The 20,069-nt window shown below is 34.6% G+C and overlaps 1 pseudogene; it reads left to right on the top strand.

Moving 5' to 3' along the window:
* Positions 1 to 2,679: 2,679 nt before the first annotated feature.
* LOC107870705 lies at positions 2,680 to 11,368 on the top strand (annotated as a pseudogene).
* Positions 11,369 to 20,069: the final 8,701 nt, after the last annotated feature.

Below are 20,069 nucleotides of genomic sequence, written 5' to 3'. Positions count from 1 at the left end.
GTTTTGATTCGTTGTAATGGGTGTACTGTTGTGTTTTTATCTTAATTCGTGTGATGTGATAATGTAGGATGCTTTTGAAGATGAATATGATGATATATTGATGTTAAAAAAGATTGGAAATCATGGTAAAGACTCCACAAGACAAGGGATGAAAGGAGGAAGGACCAATACTTACCCAAAATTCGAAGGACAAATTCCAGTAGCATCATGCGTTTAGCATGCGTCGCATGCTCAAGTACTGTGTAGTAGAGGGTGCGATGCACTCCCAATTCCATATGAATAGAGGGTTTGACGCATGGTCCACTTCACACCTGGGCGTTTTAAGCTAATTTGACTCCTAAACGGACTTGGCTTACCCTTATGCTATATATACATGTTGTATCACATTTTTACATATATTTGGACTTATTTTGGGGATCAAGGGGCTGCTACAACTTTATAATTAAGTTTTTATTATTTTTCTTTAGTTCATACATGTTTGTAGTTATTAATTGCAACTTTGTGATAACTATTATGACTATGCGTGGCTAAACGTCCTCCTTCTGGGGTTGAAACCAAGAACATAATTATTATTGCTATGGGTTAAGTTTGTTTTATTTGCTTATCAATATTGGTTGTTTGTTTATCTTTATTATAACTGTTTTAAGAATTTGAGACCCTTAGAATACATTTATTGACAACCTTGTGAACTCGGGGGAGGGAATAGGGCGATAGAACATGGAATAAGCAGAGTATGGTTCTTGATTCTTTATAAAATAAGAAACTTGAATTAGTATGTAGGATAGGGATGTACTTAGATACCTTACTCGATTCATGTGTAGGATGATATTTTTTAAGAACTTTAGTGAATTATTACATCCCCGCTCAACGATGTAGGTGTAAGGTTTAACTTATATAAAAAATTAGAGGTTGGAAACCCATAATCCTACAATTAACCCTACGAATCAACAACCACGATAAGCAAGTTAATGAATGAAATCCAATTGCATAATATGATTGTTCAGAGTACTTCAACCCTGAGTTTTCTCTTATTGATTGTCTCAAGACCTTTACTTTCTGTATTGTTTAGTTTTAATTTACAATTTCCAAACTCTTTATTTAGTTACTCTCACATCAAGTGAATTTAAATTGTGAACTGAAATCAAATTGTTGCCATATCAAGTCTCTGTGTGATCGATAACTCGGCTTTCTTGAAGGTCACTATATTACTTGATAGACCATATACACTTGCGTGTGCGCTCGGGTGCTGTCAAGTTTTTGGAGCCGTTGTCAGGGACTTGTATCTTGGTAGTTTTTTAATTTTAGTTTTACTTTTAGATTTATTTGGTATTTTTATGCTTGATCTTGGTTTTGTTATTGCAGGAAACAGGTTTTAGGTTGATAATCCGGCAAGGGATCGGGAGTTGGTAGATACAAGTCCTGAACCCAAGCAAGAATTTCACCAATGCAAGAGAGAAACAATCCTTCTCCCCCGAATTTCTCAAATCCAAAAAGACTAAGAGAATACTATTCCAATAGCTGAAGAACAACCAGCCCAAATGACAGTTAGGGAAGTGGCAGTCCTACTTCCAACAAACTTGACTTCCCTAATTCAAAGATCGGCAGCTGAGGGGAATTTTGAGTTGAAACACAATATAGTGCAACTTCTTATCAGCAGTGGATAGTTTGTACGACTTTCACACAAGGATCCATAAGTCCATTTACAGACCTTCATTGAGCTTACTGATATATTCACTACTACTAGGGTAACTCCAGATTGTGTGAGGCTGACACTGTTTCCCCATTCACTTTTGGGGGAAACTAAAAAGTGGTTGAATGTGGAGCTGACCAATTTAATTACTTCATGGGATAACTTAGCCAGAAAGTTACTCATCAGATTTTTTTCATCAGGCAAAACTGTGAGACTTCGCAGTGAGATAGTGGGCTTCAAATAGAAGCCTGATGAAAACCTCTATCATGCTTGGGAATACTTTAAGGCTCTTCTTCGGGAGTGTCCACACTACCAACAGTCTAATGAGGTAATTGCTCATACTTTTGTAGAAGCTCTTGATCACAATATGAAGATTTTGCTAGATTCAGCCACAGGTGGTCAAGAGTTGGAGCTAACTTATGATGAGCTATATACATTATTGAACTGCATAGTATAAGGAAATCCAAAGTGACATTCAAATTCTAGAAGTATCATGAAAAGAATTGAGAGTTTATTGGAGTTGGACCAATTCACAGCCTTATCAACATAGGTTTCTGCATTACAAAATTTGATCAACACTCAGTTCAGCAGGATGAAGTTAGGAGCAACATAACCTGCAGCAATAGTCAATGCCATCCAAAAAGCTGCAGGTTGGTGTGAGGTATGCGGTAATAGTGGTCATTCAGTGGCCATGTATGGTATAAATTCAAAATCTGTGATGTATGTAGGTAAATGCTCAAAGGTCAAATTACGGTAATGCCTACAATATGAAGTGGTAAACTCAGCCTCCAAATCAGTCCTGGAACGCTCCACGGCCATAAACCCAATCACTACAAAAAATAGGTCTAATTGCGGGGTTTATTTGCGGAGCTTACTTTAACCCCTATAAAATTATATTAAATGCGAGGGTTAAAAATATGCCGCTAAAAATTACATATTTGTGAGGGGTTTTAACCCCACTATCCATAAAAAAGAGTAGCGTCAAATGAAATAATATTTCCCCTCTATTTTTTTTTTTACCCCAAAACATTTCCCTCTCTCATTTTTCCCCAATTAGAGAGAGGGATGGACGGAGATGTACTTTCCGTGCATCAATTAGAGAGAGGGAGGTACTCTCCATCCATTGATTAGGAGGTACACCATCCATTGATAGGAACTACGGTAACACATTGATAGGAGTTACGTCGGCTTCCAACTCCCAGGTAATTACGAAGTTTTGGGTCCTCCACTTTCCAGTCAATCTCCGGCGCCGCTGTCCACTACATTTGTCGGTAGTTGGACAAAAGTAGTGTGACTCTGTGAAAGCTCACTATGAACGATGTCACTGCACCTTCTCATTTTATGCTGTTCTCTTTTTGCTTTAACCTAAAAGGATGGTGCGAATAAGAATACTATGTACTCTAGTTGTAGCATCTCAATTTATTTTTGATTGAGTGTGAATACCTAACCAAATATGTTCATGGGTTATGTGTTTTTCGATATTATAACGCTCCTTGGCTTCTCTATTGCTGATTTAACAATTGTGATGATTTGCTATAAAACAATTGTGATTTGCAGAATGAAGTCTGACCTAAAACCTTTCATGAAACAGTGTGTTTTCTTTGTTTTGCTCTATATTAGAAAAATAGTTGTTTGAACCAGTGGTTAGATTTGAGCCGAGGGTCTATTGGAAACAACCTCTCTACCTCACAAGGTAGCGGTAAGGTCTCGTGCACACTACCCTCTCGGTATCTTGTTGAGGATTAAGGTCTCATACATACTACCCTCTCGGTATCTTATTGTTGAACAAATGATTGTTTCAGTGAATGCTCAAATTTGCTTACTTGTTTGTTACTGCAGAGGTGATAACTTCAGCTGAATTTCACCCTACTCATTGTAACATTTTGGCTTATAGCATTTCAAAAGGGTCAATATGTGTGGTAGATATGTGGCAGTCAGCATTGTGCGACTCGCACTCTAAACTGTAAGAATCACACTTACTTAACTTATCGTCCTTTGCTGATGGGTGTTTTTTTTTATCCTGTAAAACAAAACCAAGCTGACAAGTGGTATATCTTAGCAATTGTTCTTCCACTTATTGAACACTCGTGGCTTCAACAAGTGGTATATCTTAGCAATTGTTCTTTCAGTAGTCATAATCATCTTCTACTTAACCACCGATGTCGATAACCTCTTCAGAATTGAAGTTACAAATGGTAATTACGATGTTTTGGTTAATAGCATGCGCAAGTCGGAGTTACAGGCTCTGTATCTGCTTAGAGAGTAATAATTGGGGCTATGTAAGCTGTGAACAGCACATTACTTGATAATTTTTCGTATTCTATGCACGCATTCTCTTCTGTGCTGTTTGAAGAATTGAAAATGGATTTGCTAAGTTAGATTTCACTGAATAACCAAATTCAGCAAGCACTATTGTCGTCTCACCAGTTAGGTAACTTCTTGAATGCATCGGATAATGCTACCGATACTACTATAGACGGTTATGGTAGTTTGCGTAGATGTAGGAAGATGGAATAGAGATTGTCTGAGACGAGGATGATAGAATGGAAACCGAAGTCGGGTAAGTATCTATTTGCAATTTGTACATCAGGGCAGATGTCGACCCATTTAATATGTTTGGAAAAGCATATGTTTTTTGCGGCTTTGCTTAACCACATTTTGATCACTCCTAGCTCAAAGGTAGATTATGAATTTCGTCGAGTGTTAGATATTGGACATATCAACAAATGCTTGGTGAGAACAGTAGTTGTAACTTTTGAGGAATTTGCAAAAAGTCGAAAGGGTCATATGCACATAGATAAGTTTATTTGCTATTTCTCTAAGCCACAACCTTTTTATCTAGATGATGAGCATGTTAAGAAGTTGAAGTCATTAGGGGTTTCTATGAATAAACTTGAAGTTGCTTGGGATGAGGATGCTAAAAACCTGAAGCCAAGGACTGTCCAAGACATTATGACAAGTTTTCTTTGGATGATGATGTTTTTGCAATTGGTGATGCATTTTTTGTCAATGTGGAAAAGAAATGGGTAATGCAACCTCGCAAGACGATTGTTGAGCCAAGTTGTCTTATTTTGCTCACTGCCCAGCGTTTCATCCAAACATTCTTGGGAAAGAACTTTATTGCTCTTCATTTCCGCAGAAATGGTTTCTTAAAGTTCTGGTATGGTTATTTTTTCAAACTGTATTTACTGTTCAGATGCCTATACCTTATTAGGCGCTATAGTAGCGGGAAGCAAAACACAATAGTTTGTGGCATTGCTGATAATTTTATTACCAAAATGCCTAGCATCATAACACTTTACAATTTGGCATTACTGCTACAATTACCAAAACTTCTTTCATATATGTGATTTATTATGTCATAGTTCCTTGCCTCTGATTTTACTTTTCTATTTGATATTTGACAGTAATGCCAAAAATTCTAGTTGTTTTTACCCTGTTCCTCAAGCTGCGGATTGTATTAATCGTGCGGTTGAGAGGTCCACTGCCCCAGTAGTTTATCTTTCCACAGATGCAGCAGAAAGTGAAACTGGTCTACTTCAGTTACTTCTTGTTGTCAATGGAAAAAAGGTGCCACTTGTTAGAAGGCCCACTCGGAATTCAAATGATAAATGGGATACTTTATTGTACAGACACGGTCTCAAAGAAGATCGTCAGGTGAGTAGAGTCTAGCCTCTGGAAATGTATTTGGTCGATATTCATGTAGAATACTGATGATAGTTTATGTATCACTTTCTGGAGAAAACTAGTTGGTCACTTTGGTACTGGAATTTCTTTGCACTATTAATCTGGACAAAACCTTTTCTCTTAAACTTATTTTTTCAAGCAGCAAATTGGCTAATTTGGGTCAACCTTGGTCTTGGTTGAAGTTAAATAGACAACCTTGGTCTTGGTTGAAGTTAAATAGACATTCTTTTAAACCAAGTTAATGTGAGCAAGTTTGAATGGACCAAAAAGAAAAAAAGTGTCATACAAAATAGAACATATGGAGTAGCATTTCTCATCTATGGTCATCTTTGTAAATACACGTAGAAATGTTCTTTTATTTTTCGGACTAATACAAAGTAAGGGTTGCTTCTCTAGAAATAGAAATTAGACAATCTGTTCAGCGTGATTAGACCCTATACTGCTTAATTCAGATTATTTGACATCAGATTGGGTGAGAGCTGATTCGGTTGAACATAATGTATCAACTAGTGTCATACATTTGCGCCCACTTGCTAGAACTTATTGATGCTAAACTTAAAATTTTCATGGTTTTCACTAGCTGTTAAGTGCATAAGAATACTAGTTTCCCTCTAATGTCATCTAAGTTGATAGCCTTAGTTTTAGGTTTCCGTATGTTTCTTGTGCCATTTGACTACTGGCAGTAAGTTCTGCTTCTATCCAGCTGTGTGAAATTTTCAGAGACATTTGAGATGTAGGTGAGGAAGAGGGGCAACTGGATGCCTTCCTGAGTTTGCAACAAGACTTATGTAAACTTCACCTTACCTGAGATATTAGAGATATTTGAACTCTCCAGACTTTTGGGTGATTTTTCGTTTCTTCAATATTTGTGTTACGTGGTGAGTTATCCATGTTCATGATCTTCTTCTTTTCATTATTTGTATATTTTGGATATTTATTTGCTGATGCAGTGCAGTTTTTGGTCTTCCTTAATCTTAAGTCTGCATAAAAAGGCACTAATGCTTTAAAATTTAGAATCTATTTGTTTAGTAGTGAACTAGGTATACTCTTTAGTGATTTGCTACATCGATGCAAAGTTTGATAGAAATATCATGTTGTGAGGTAACAACCATAAGATCATTTATCCTAATGATTAGACTTGAAATCCTAGAAATTTATCGTACTTTAAGTACAGATTATAGTGTTCAAAGAAATAGAACAAATCAACTGATTGATGGTTCTTTTAGACTGTAGTTAGTGTGGCTGTTTTGTTTCTTATGTGTTCTAGTAGATACTTGGGGGGACAAAGCACAAAGTAGAATGCTTGTGTTCTCTCTGTTGTATGCTGATCTTTCCTCATGATTTCTTACTGAAGCATAATGTATACTGTATTCTTGGCTCCTGCTATTTGGCAATTGATGTTTGCCTATTCTTACTGGAAGTTCTATTGAAATTTGTGTTAAAGGAAATCACAAGTAAAATATCATGGACGCCTAATTCATTTATCTACTACAACAAAATTGCAGTAACAACTTTTAGTTTCTTCAAATAGGACAGGGATGCAATAAAAACTCTACTGGTAGTTGATAAGCTACTTACTTTTCACTAGTGGAAAAAAAAGTAAGTATAACTTCTTGTTAAAGCATGGTGTTCATATAACTTGTTGTTTATAATAAGGACTGAAAGTTTATCGATTGATTCTTATACTGTGCATTTTTATGTAACCAAGTGACGCGGCTAGTGGACCCATTTCTCCCATGGATGTAAGGAGATCACGTGATGATAATGATCTTAATGACATGCTTTGATTTCGTTGCATTTGTCTTGGATATTTAATTATGATGGTGTAATTGTGTGGTTGGAGTGAATCTTAGAATATTAAAGATTTTGTGTTTAAATTAGATTTTGTAGTTTGAAGATACTAGTTAATGTTGAAAATTTGGAGTTTGAAGATGTTAATGTTGAAAATATAATTTTGAAGTTTAATGTATTTTTGATAGGCTTTTCAATTACAATGTTTAATTACTCTATTGTATTAATGATATATGAATTGAACAAATATTGAATTATAGGTTATGCCTAAAGGAATAATTAAATTTGAGCTGAAATTAGAATCTATAATTAGTTATTGAAAATTGATGGGTCCTACTAATTTTTTTTAAAAAATAAAATAATTGCGGAGGTTTTAACCCCCGCAAGTTTTAAATAAAGATTTATTATAAAAAGAATTAAATTTAAAACAACGGGGGTCAATAATTGCCGCAAATTAATTACGAGGGTCATAGCAGCCGCAAAATAGCCCCCACAAATTAATTATGAGGGTAAAAAAAAATTGTTGTAACTTATTTGTAATGGCTCATATTCTGGGGGTTTTGGGAACCCTCACAATTATATTTTGCGGGGGTTTTAAAACCTCGCAAACTGTAAAATTAACCGCCGTAATTTGACCTCCTTTTTGTAGTGAATCAAACCAGTCAACCAGTAACATGGAAGAGATGATAAAATAGATCTTAACTAATCAGATACAGTTTGCTGCAGACTTGAAAAATTTACAAGCGACCACAAGAAGTTTAGAGTTACACGTGGGAAAAAATCAGCAAGCAGTAAATACTAGGCCACAAGGTGGGTTGCCAGCTGATACAGAAACTTCAAAGCAGGTTATGGAAATCACCTTGAGGAGCGGTAAAGAGCTTCAAGGAGAACCTTCTAAGGCAACAACAGAGGTAGATATTGATATGGTGACCCAACAGGTAAAGGAAGAGTTGCTGAAAATTTAAGGAAGTCTGAGTACTTGAAACCAAAAGTTGCTGAACCAAAAGTCAAGAAGACACTGCCATTGCCCTTCTCTCAAAGGAAAATAAAAGTAAAGGAGGATGCCCTGTTCAAAAAATTCATTGATACATTCAAAGAGCTTCATATTAACTAACCTTTGCTAGATATTTTGCAGAGTATGCCTAAGTATGCAAAGTACTTGAGGGATGTAGTGGAGAAGAAGGTGAAATTACAGGATGTGGGAGCAATCACACTCACTGAAGAGTGTAGCACTATGATGACATAAAAAATCCCTAAGAAATTGAAAGATTAGGGAAAGTTTGCTATCTCTATTCAAATTGGGAGTAAAGCAGTCCATGAACTGTGTGACTTAGGGGCAAGCATAAATTTGATGCCCCTATCATTGTTTAGAACATTGGGCTTGGGAAAGCCTAGATTGACTCCTGTGGTTATGCAGCTTGCAGACGGATCCATAATATTCTGGAAGAAATTATTGAGGATGTCCTCATAAAGGTTGATAAATTTGTTGTTCCTGCTGGTTTTTTTGTTCTTAATTTTATGGCAGACGAACAGGTACCAATTATATTGGGGCATCCATTCTTAGCAACCGGGGGGGGGGGGGGGGGGGGGGGGTCCATAATTGATGTTAGAGAAGACACGCTCAAGATGAGGGTAGATTATGAAGATGTGGTATTTGATGTTTACAAAGAGTCCATTGAAAATTCCCAATATAAAGATTTATGCATGATCAATGTGATTGAAAGGGATGAGTGTGGGGTGTTTAAGACACCAAAGACCTCTTCTGACTACCTGATTGGGCGACCTAAGATGAAATCACTATTTCCCAACATAAAAGAAGGTTGAAGTGAAGAGATATGTTTACCTTGAGAGTGCAAACTCTAGAGGTCAGAAACGAATAAAAAATTGGCTCCCAAAAGGGAGTAAAAGGGTGAAGGAATATGATTAATTTGAGTTGGGTCGTGCTGCGACACTAAATCAGGCGCTGCTTCAGAGGCAACCCAAGTTAATTAGGTATGTTTTTTTTTTCATTTTTTTTTAGTTTTTATTTCACGTAGTTTTTGTTTTTTGGTTGAGTCACAGGTTAATGGAAACTCTGAGTACTATAAACTTGATCTTGAAGCATAGCAAAGATTGAGTGTGGGGTCCCATGGATCTCTTTTATGTGTGAAGATGCTACTAGCTAGGTCTAGAGGCCTCAGGGAGTATTTATATCTCTTACTTTTAAATTGACTTTGGGGACAAAGTAGACTTTTAAGTGTGGAGTGAAGAGATTCCCGAATTTTGGCTCAATTTAAAAGTTTTTTGTGTAAGATATTCTTGTTGATGCTATTTTTGATTGCATAATGCAAGTGAGTTTGTTTGTAAAAGCATGTTGATTGGATGAATTACTATTTTTGAGACTCTTAGGCTCAAGTTTTTGACTCTTGTACTTTTTGCTTTAAATTTGAATTCATGCTATTGTTTGGTTGGGAGTCTATGATGATCCTATTGAGTTGATCATGTGCCATGTACGTGTGAGGTATTTTGTATATTCCTTGTTGCATGTGATGTCTAGAACTTGCCCGGTGTGTGTGTGAAGCGAAATAAGAAATATGAGTTTAGAAGATGATATAGACATTTCTTTGATAGCCTTATTTTTACATTCTATTTGTCCTACCCTTTGTGTATTATCCTAATTAAACCCCATTGAGCCTTTAGCTTTTCCTTTGGAAACCTCATAAGTAGCCTAATCCTTTCTTTGATAGACTATAATTTGATCCAAAAAGTTCCTAAGTGTAAAATAGAAAATTAAATTAGTAAGGAGTTTGAGAAATTGAAGAAGAAAAAGATAAAATTGATGCCCCAAGGTAATGGTTATTGGTGTATAATTGATGTGTGGTGGATGGTTGTGATATAATTTATGCTAAGAATATTGCCATGATTGTGAAAAAAAAAAGAAAAATTGATTCTTGTGGTAGTAAACTATGCGTCCACCAAGTGTTTATGAAAATGCTTAAAAGAGAAGAGGCAAAAACTAAAGGTATGGATGAATGAATAAGTGTAATTTGGTTGTTGGAGAGTGATTTTAAATGTATAATATAGTGTATTAAAGTGCTTAGAGAGCTTAGTCACTATTCTCAAATAGTTCCTACCCGTCCCTTAGCCTACATTACAACCCGAAAAAGTCCTAATTGATCCCAAGCTTTACATTCAAATATTAGTGGAGCATTACACTAAGGGTAAGCCTATGGTTCATTATGTGTAACTTGTGAATTCCTTGTGAGAGTGATGGTAATTTGATTCCTGTACCCATCATATTATGAATTGCATTATTATGAGTGATTATGGGTAACTCTCTTATTGTGAGGGCACATGTTTGATAAATGTGGGTGATTTGTATGATGTCCTTGATTGAGAAATATGCATGAGTTTTCCACTAGGTGAGTCAATTCATGAGGCTAGGATGCTTTAGAGTAGTGTTCATGAGCTTTCAATTGTGTAAATAACATGCTTAGTATAGTAACTTGCATTTTATATAGTCATTGTATTGCTAGCTTGAGTGTCTTGCATTTAGTAGAAGTGTAGAGTCTCCTTAGTTGATGATGATTATAGTTAAGAGTTGTTCGAGGAAGAACAAGGCTTTAAGTGTGGTGTGGTGATGTTGGGTGTATTTATGCATTCTAGTGTCACCATTCTAGCCTTTTTAGCCTTGTTTTGAGGATGATTCTATACTATATTGGTAGATAAGGATATAAATGTGTAATAAATTGTTAAATCATGTGTTCATAAGGTTGTAAGTAAATTCCAAACAAGTTTGTGCTCAAAAGTTTCATTTAGAGTTCAACCCGAAAAACTAGCATTACTAGCTTGAGCTAGGTGATTGTTTAGTTGATTTCGGTGGATTCTATTGTGTTTTTGGTGTTCCAAATGGTTTTCATGGGTGATTATGAGTGGAATAACTTGTTGGTAGTGATAAAAGTTCAATTTGAATGAGTGTACAGTTGGAACAATATGTGAAAGATCAATGAGAACTAGCTTAGCTTAGCCCTTATTTTGATTCATTGTAATGGGTGTAGTGTTGTGTTTTTCTCTTAATTCGTGTGGTGTGATGATGTAGGATGCTTTTGGAGCTGAATCTGATGATATTTTGATGTTAAATAAGCTTGAAAATCATGGAAAAGACGCCACAAGACAAGGAATAAAACGAGGAAGGACCAACACTTAACCAAAATTCGGAGGACAAATTCCAGTAGCATCATGCGTTTAGCATGCGTCACATGCTCTAGTCCTGTGCAGTAGAGGGTGTGACGTACGCCCCATTCCAAAGGAATAGAGGGTGCGACGCATGGTCCACTCTACACCTAGGCATTTCGAGCTAATTCAACTCATAAACGAACTTGGCTTACCCTTATGCTATATATACATGTTGTATCTCATTTTTACATATCTTTGGATATATTTTAGAGATCAAGGGGCTGCTACAACTTCAAATTAGGTTTTTATTGTTTTTATTTAGTTCATACATATTTTTAGTCGTTAATTACAACTTTGTGATTATGATTATGACTATGTGTGGCTAAACGCCCTCCTTCTGGGGTGGAAGCCAAGAACATGATTATTATTGCTATGGATTAAGTTTGTTTGCTTTGCTTATCAATATTGGTTGTTTGTTTATTCCTATTACAACTATTTTAAGGATTCACAACCCTTAGAATACATTCATTGTCAACCTTGTGAACTCGGGAGAAAGAATAGGACGATAGAACATGGGAATAAGCAGAGTATGACTCTTGATTCTTTATAAGATAAGAAACTTGAATTAGTATGTAGGGATAGGGATGTACTTTGATACCCTACTCGATTCATATGTAGGATGATATTTGTTAAGAACTTAAGTGAATTATTACATCCCTACTCAACGATGAAGGAGTAAGGTTCAACTTAGGTAAAAGATTAGAGGTTGGAAAACCATAATCATGCAATTAACCCTACGAATCAACAACCACGATAAGCAAGTTAACGAATGAAATCTAATAACATAATATTATTGTTCAAAGTGCTTCAACCCTGGGTTTTCTCATATTGATTGTCTCAAGACCTTTACTTTCCATATTATTTAGTTTTAATTTACAATTTCCAAACTCTTTATTTGGTTACTCTTGCATCAAGTGAATTTAAATTGTGAACTGAAATCAAATTATTGCCAAATCAAGTCTCTGTGGGATCGATAACTTGACTTTCTCTAAGGACACTGTATTACTTGGTAGACCACGTACGCTTGCGCGTACATTTGGGCACTATCAGGATGCAGCTGATCTTGCGGTTAAACAAGGCTTAGCTGGTTATGGTAACTCCTTTAGTGAATCTGATTAAGCTAAGAAGTCTGCAGATGTTTCCATGCTTGCTGTGGAGGATGAAAAGGTGACCTTTGATTCCTTTTTTGCTTTTATGGCAAACACTGAAGATGAATAAAAAAATGAGGTAACACTTTCTGACCTTGAAGAAAACTTGAACAACTATTCAGCTTAGAAAGCTAAAAAGTCTTGCAAATATCCTGATTGAATCTTTGTGTGAAGTGACTAAGAAAATATTTGCTCTAGTAGAAAAAGTGAAAAGTCAAGAACTTGAGTTAATTTCTTTAACTATCCAAATATTTGAAACTAAAGAGCAGGTTACAAGTCAAAATCTTAAAATCTAAATTTAGTATGTCAACTAGAGAAAAGAGATGAAGCTTGTAATAAAGAAAATAATAATGCTCTAGAGAAAAAAAATAGAAGATCAGAAACTTGAGATGATAGCTTTGACTCTCCAGATATCTGAACCTGAGGAATAGGTTGCTAGGTTGAAATTTAAATATTTGAGTTTGGTAAGTCAACTGGGGAAAGTAGATGCTTCTGAGTGTAAAGGGAAAAAAGAAGCCTCAAAGTTTCAGATTGAGTTTGAAGAAAAATTAAAGGATTCTCAAAGGCTTTTCATGTCTGCACTTCAGAAGAATGAGAGTTAGAAAGAGACCTGGTTCGTCTAAGGCAAGAACTCAAAAAATTCCTTCAGTGGACTGCATCCTCACAAATCCTTTCTAACCTAACTGGTCAAGGGGTCAATAATGGTAATAACCTTTAATATCAACAGAAAACTCATTCATCTAGGTCACAAGACAAGGTTGATCAAAATGTCAAAAACAAAGTATAGAAATCCTTGTGCACTCACTGTGGAAGAGATGGATACCTGAAGGAAGATTGTCAAAGCTAGATCAGAGCAAGAATGACAAATGTTACACATGTCCACCAGGGGAGCACCTATCCCAAAGTTTTAATACCTTGAAAAAACATGAAGAAGCTCACATTACCTAGATGGACAAAGAATGATTTAATCACATCTCTGTCTTGCTACTAGAAACTCAAACTCAAATGGGTTCCCAAGTATAACAAATGATCGTAAGTATAAGAGGGAGAAAGAGTTCACAATCAAAATAATTTTCTTGATATGTAATTGCTCAAGTCGATGAATGAAAGGTATGGTTGTATTCTCTTTCCTAAGATAGTTCAAGGTGAAAGCGTCTCATGCGATTAGGTAAAAAGGGTCAAAAATTGCATACAGCTGATGGGAATGGTCAAGAGCCTAATAATGAAGAAGAAAATAATGAATGGTGATTCAAATATCTCAATCACAATTGTCATCTCAAGTAGAAGAACTCCAATAAAATATCTAGTTAGAATTCATAAAGACCAAGTGCCAGTGGAACTCTCCTCAAAAGGACAAATTTCAAGAACATATCCTCTCTTCTTACTGGATATTCTAATGTTATATCTAGAGGTAAAAGTGAAAACAAGATCCTAATTTAGAAATCTCATGGCTTTTTCCAGTATTCCTGTCCCAAGGATGAGCTTACAAAGATGTGAAAGAGGCTGGCAAGTTCAAAGCAATGCAGAAAGAACTCTAGATATTTGAAGAATGCCAAGTCTAGGACCTTCTCCTTAGACCTATTTCCAGAATAAGTCGTGGTATGATGTGGTGTAATGAATCTAATAAGTTAATGCTGGGATTGATCGATTAGCTTGACCTATTATCAAGTGAATCAGTGCTTCTTCACAAAATTGATTATGTTCAGGAGGCAGGAATCATTGGTACATTAGGTACATATTGGTCTAACTCAATATCATACCTTTGAAGGTATACATCTATGGGAACAACTTTGGGGGTAGATAGATGTGAAAAGCACAAAGTTAAAGATTTACTCAAATTAGAGTGGAACCTGGTCCTATCTTTTAGATTAGTATCTTGTATGTGCAAATTATCTGTTCTGTCAAGAAAAAGCCACGTCATTTCCGTCCTTGTGTCAGAAAAAGTTGTCCTATTCTAAAAGGAAAGGTGAGTCACCTAAAATCTAAAATTGATCATATCTTGTTCCCACAGAAAACCCTTCCTGGTGCTCATCATTACTTAAATCTTGCTGCACCCACTCATTCTCTTATAAAAAAAGAAAATCCTAATCCCAAATAACCCTTCTAATATATAGACCTTCTTGATGGCTACAGCTCTCCTATTTTTATGTCTTTCAAAGGATTCTGAACTTAGCATTGTGAAAAATCCCTTCCCAAACCTTTCTGAAAAGCATCCTTCTTCTCCTACTTTACTAAAGTCTAACTCCTTCACTATTCAACCTGTTGATGAAGAATCATCCCTAAATCCTTAAAAAATTCTGATGGGATTATGATAGATGAAACCTGGGTTGCTGAAAACCTCATATTGTTGTCAAATAGCCCAGAAAAAGCATAGTTGATCACAAGAAAAATAATATTAGTAAAACACCAAGAATATTTGAAAAATGGTCTGGGAGTTTTATTAAGAAGCAGCTGACACTTAAGGAACCTGGTCCCAAAAAGAGGAAAGTAGCTGAAAAAGAATCTGTGATCACTTACACTAGAAGGAAGAATGGGGAGAAAAGTAAGGTCGTATCCAAGAAAGTTAGAATCAGGTTCTTAAAGAATCAAAATATGTTAAATGGAAGGATTTTTTATTCAAATATGGTAACAGAACCTGGTATAGTGGAATTAGTAGAGCTGGTTAAACATCAAGGTTGGATGCATCTTATGGAAGGACCTATTCCCATTATTTTTGGTGAGATAGTCAGGGAATCTTATTTCACTTTGAAATTCTTAGAAGATGGGTTGAATCTAACTGCACAAGTCCAACAAAAGAAAATAAAGTTGGATGAAGAAACACTAGGAAGAATTTTGGAAGTTCCTATATATGGAGTAAGAATTTTCTCAAAGAAGTTGCATTCAATAGAATTCTTAGAAAATGCATCAAAGGTTTAAGGGAAATTTGTGGCTGTAGTGAATAGGAAATCACTCAAGAGTGAGTTTCAACTGGTCTTACACTTTGTGAACAAGGTGATTCTACCTAGATCACAAAAGAGAAACATTGCCTCAGCCACTGATTTGTATGTGATGGAATGTCTTAGTATCTTTGAGTTCATTAATCTACTGCTTTAATGATGGAACACATTCACAAAGTTGTTCTTGAGAAAAATAGAAAACATGGCATGCCCTATGGAAATTAGTTGAACAAATATTTGACCAATTTGGTATTGTCTGTGAAAATGGAACCCAAGGAACTGTGCTACAAATGATTGGCATAAAGACACTTCTCAAAACTGAATATGTTAAATCAGGTAGCATTTCTCAAAGGAAGATCAACAAGAAAATAGAAGAACTGAAGTTCTACCTAGCTGATGAAGAAATTAGCAAGCTCCAAGTGATAATTCATCATCTCTCCAAAAGAAGCCCATGTGACTCGGAAATGCTCAGAACTGAGAATGTTGAACTGAAGAAGAGGGTGTCAATCTTAACTGATGAGGTCCTTAGCCTAAATGAAGAGATAATGCATTTCAACAACAACCTGACCCTACTCATTCAAAATTTTTTTCCCAGTCCTTCATCTGTTAATCCTTTTTGATTTTTGTGGCTTTTTCCCTAGAATATTTAAATTATGCACTGCAATGATATTTATCCTTTACTTATGAATGAATTTTTGCTCGGTGTGTTACATTTGTTCCCTTTTAAATTATAGTTATTCTTCATGTTAGTGTTGCTCCAGTGGCCATAAGTTAACTAATTTGTGCTTATTTTTCTCTTGATTTATAATACTCACTTTTCAATGATGCTAAAAAAGAAAATACTGACTGTGTAAGGAACAAGTGAAGTGCAACTAATGAAGATGCTTATAATGAGTTGAGTTGCAGATTTAAATGGCATGCTGATAGGGGGAATTATGGTAAGGCACAGTGACAGGGGAAAATAAATATGTTCAGAGATTTTACTGTAAATTACAATAATAGACCAGGTTCCTGTGTTGCATAATGGTGGAAGCATGATGATAGAGGGAACATTCATCTTCAGTAGTAGTAATCACACTGATTAAATATAATGGATGAGTATTGATGCTCAAATATTTGTGGTTGGTTTGTCATCATCAAAAGGGGAGAAAATTGCTATATGTAGTTTTGATGATGAGCAGATAATTACAAGGGACCGTGTCCCGGGATGTTTGAGGCAACAGTACAGCTGGCAAGCGTCTGCACAACTTTGTCTGTTTGTGTAACAAACTGGTAGGTGCAACTTATACTAGTTAGGACACCTGGTCCAATTACATTTCAGACCTAATCAGCACTCATCTATAAAAGAAAAAAACGCTTCTTCTTTAATTTAATTTGCAAATACAAAAAAAGAGTGCTGAAGAGAGAGAAAGAAAAAAAACTCCATATTTGATCTTTCTTAAGATCTTTTGCCATATATGTGATGATTTAGTGAGTCCTGATTTGTATTGAATTACTCATGATATAAGAGTAATGATTTTTTCTCTTTGTTTAGAGAGTGCTTAGGTAGAGTTGTCTAAGTCCAAAACTGATTAGAGTTAATCAGTTTAGAGAGAGCTTTGGTAAAGTTATCAAGATGAGCTTGTAGTAGAGGTATTACAAGCGAGAGGAACCTATAGTTAGGTTCTAGTCCGAGTCCGTAATCAAGAGGTTGATTATAGTGAACTTTTGAGATGCTTGTGAGGGCAAGCCGTGGTGTTTCCTCCCTTAAGCAAGTGTGTTGTTATTTTCCTGCATAGCATTTAGTTTTCTTGCACTTTATTATTTGATTACCTGTGATTGACTTTAAGGGACTTGGTCCCTCATTGTGTGGTGCAATCCCCAAGGATTCCAATAATAGTTTAGTCAATTTTGCACTTTGTAATCATTTAGAGTTAGATGAGTGTGTCTGAGCAGATTGTGTTGATCTTATGTGCTTTGTAATTATATCATTTTAGTGAAAAGTCATATAATTATCGAAAAAATTAACAATTAAGTGATCAATAATTAATATTATTGTAACAACTGTTACATTAAGAGGATCCGTCATTTTATAGATTAAATTACTTAAAATTAAATCAAGCAATTGAATTTGTATAATCGATTAAATCACATGGCAATTTAAAAGTATATGATTAATGAATACAAACTTAAAAATACGAATAGGGTGTTTGGATGTTCTTTTCTTATGTGATTTAAAAGACAAAAGACAAAATTCAAAAGTCAAAAGTAGGTTGGTACCTGCTTTTGGCTTTTGGCAGCAACTTTTGATTTTTGGCTTATTTTTATATTATTTAAGTACAAATAAAGTGTTTAAAAGTACTTTTTGTCTTTACCAAACACCTCCAAAAATAAAAAGGTGTTTAAAAGCCAAAAACACTTAAAAATAAGTAAATTCTAATATTCTCAAAGTCTTTTGACAAACTATATAAAACGATTTTGAGACTAGCAATGTCATGTGTGCGTAAATGGGGTCTTCAAAGTTCCATAGATTCACAAAAGGGGAAAGTTATCAAAACACCTTAAACTATACTCGAAAAGTCACTTACACACTAGAACTAATGTTGCGACTTATTACACATCTATTCTTATTAAAAGTGAATTTAACGCCACCCTAAATCTGGCCTGGAAATAATATCAAATAAATTAAAAAAAAGCACGTCTAACATAAAAAAAACAAAAATACTCTTTAAAACTCCCCACCCCACCCCCACCCCTGTGCACAACTCTCTCTCCTTCACTCCATTTTTAATCCTTCTCCAGTTTCTCTCCATCTTTCTTTTTTTTTTTTATTACAATCACTCCTCCCTTGCTATGGTTGATGAGAATAATTTTTTCATGGTAGTTTTCAAAGAGAAAAATAGAAAAGACTGAGGGGTGAAATCGTCGCCGATCAAAAAATTTTTCAATGAGACTAAATTGATAAAATCTTATTACTCCCACCATTAAACTCATCAAGTTGAGCATTAATTTTTCAATTTATTTTTGTGTTTCTGTTCTTTCTTTGTAAAAGTTTATGAATTTTGCTCAAAATTCAATCTTTTAATACATCCGCTTTTAATTTTGCTCAAAATCAATCATAATAATAATATATTAAAATTGCTCCAGATCTTTTTTAGTGTCGGATGATGAAATTAGTGGTGAGGTATATTGATTTTTGGTGATAATAATAGTGTGTGATATTTGATGATGGGTGGCGAATTAGATGGTGATGGTGTTTTAAAACTTGGTATTGTATAGCAAAGAATATTGAATTGAATGAAGTTATTGTTTGATTGTGTTGATTTATATCAATAATGAAAAAAAATGACATTTGATCGTTCTTCTTGAGAACAACAATGAAAGTTTTGTCTAGTGAAAAAAAAGGAAGAAGATAAAGGCAAAAAATAGTTAAAAAGAAAAATGAAAAAATACAGAATTTACACGTGTGACTTGAATTTAATATAGACTGGCGTGTGTAAATCACATCGGAATAGGCGACTGGTTTTGAACATTTGAGGGGCCTATTAAATTCACTTTTAATAAGAATAAGTGTGTAATAGGTCGCCACATTAGTTTAGGTGTGTAAGTGACTTTCTGAGTATAGTTTAAGGTGATTTTGATGACTTTTTCCATTCATAAAATAACATGATATGACATTGATATTAAAATATTTATGGAGTTATACAAAATTAATACTATTTAATAAAGTCACTTAAGTTAGTTTTGTGTTAATAAAGTCATTCAACTTTTATATCAATATTCATGAATATTAAAATATTTGTGTACGTAGATCCTCAAGACTAGTATTGATTATTGGGTTGGATTCTTTTTCATATGATCAGTTTTCGATATTGTAGTATTTAGTGTTGGTTCAGGTCTACATATTATAAAAGATCCACTTATTTTGTTAAGAAAGATTTTTTCTTTACGACCGGAAGTGACAAATTCAATTAGAATAACTTTGAAAGAGAAATTTAATAGTTGAGTGATTAAAATAGGTGATTTTATTAAATAATCCTATATACTTAAGTGATTTTTAGAGAAATTTACTCAAGTAGCTTACACATAGGGGTCGTTTAGTTTAAAAACAAGACATGCAGAATTACTAATACGTGACTAATTGTGCAGAGATTATTACTAATGTGGAAAATAGTTTCAAGTGAATATATAATAATCCATTGCGTGACATCCTTTTTATTTTGAAAAAATTACATATATACACAAGGTAATTATTACTTATTACATAAAATCCCCTATTTGAAAAGTAATTATAAAAATTCCACATTAATTACACAGAATCCGTTCCTTTTAGACTTTCTTTTTTCTGCCTCATACATCCCAAAATATCCGATTTTTGCTCTATTTTTAGTCCGATTTTTCCTCCATTATTGCACTCTTTATTTTATGCCTAATTTCAAGCTACGCGATTTGGGGGTTTCAAATTTATTCAAATAAGGTCTATTATTTCAAATTATTATGGAAATAATTTATTTTATAATAAATTTTCATAATAATTAGTTGGCCTATTATTTCAAATTATTATGAAAATAATTTATTTCATAATAAATTTCCATAAAATCAAATGATGCATTTTATTTTTAA

The sequence above is a fragment of the Capsicum annuum genome, chromosome 5 (genome assembly GCF_002878395.1).
Source record: "Capsicum annuum cultivar UCD-10X-F1 chromosome 5, UCD10Xv1.1, whole genome shotgun sequence".
Lineage (NCBI taxonomy): Eukaryota > Viridiplantae > Streptophyta > Magnoliopsida > Solanales > Solanaceae > Capsicum > Capsicum annuum.
Note: the sequence above shows the minus strand (reverse complement) of the source record. Positions and strands in the feature narration are given on the sequence as shown.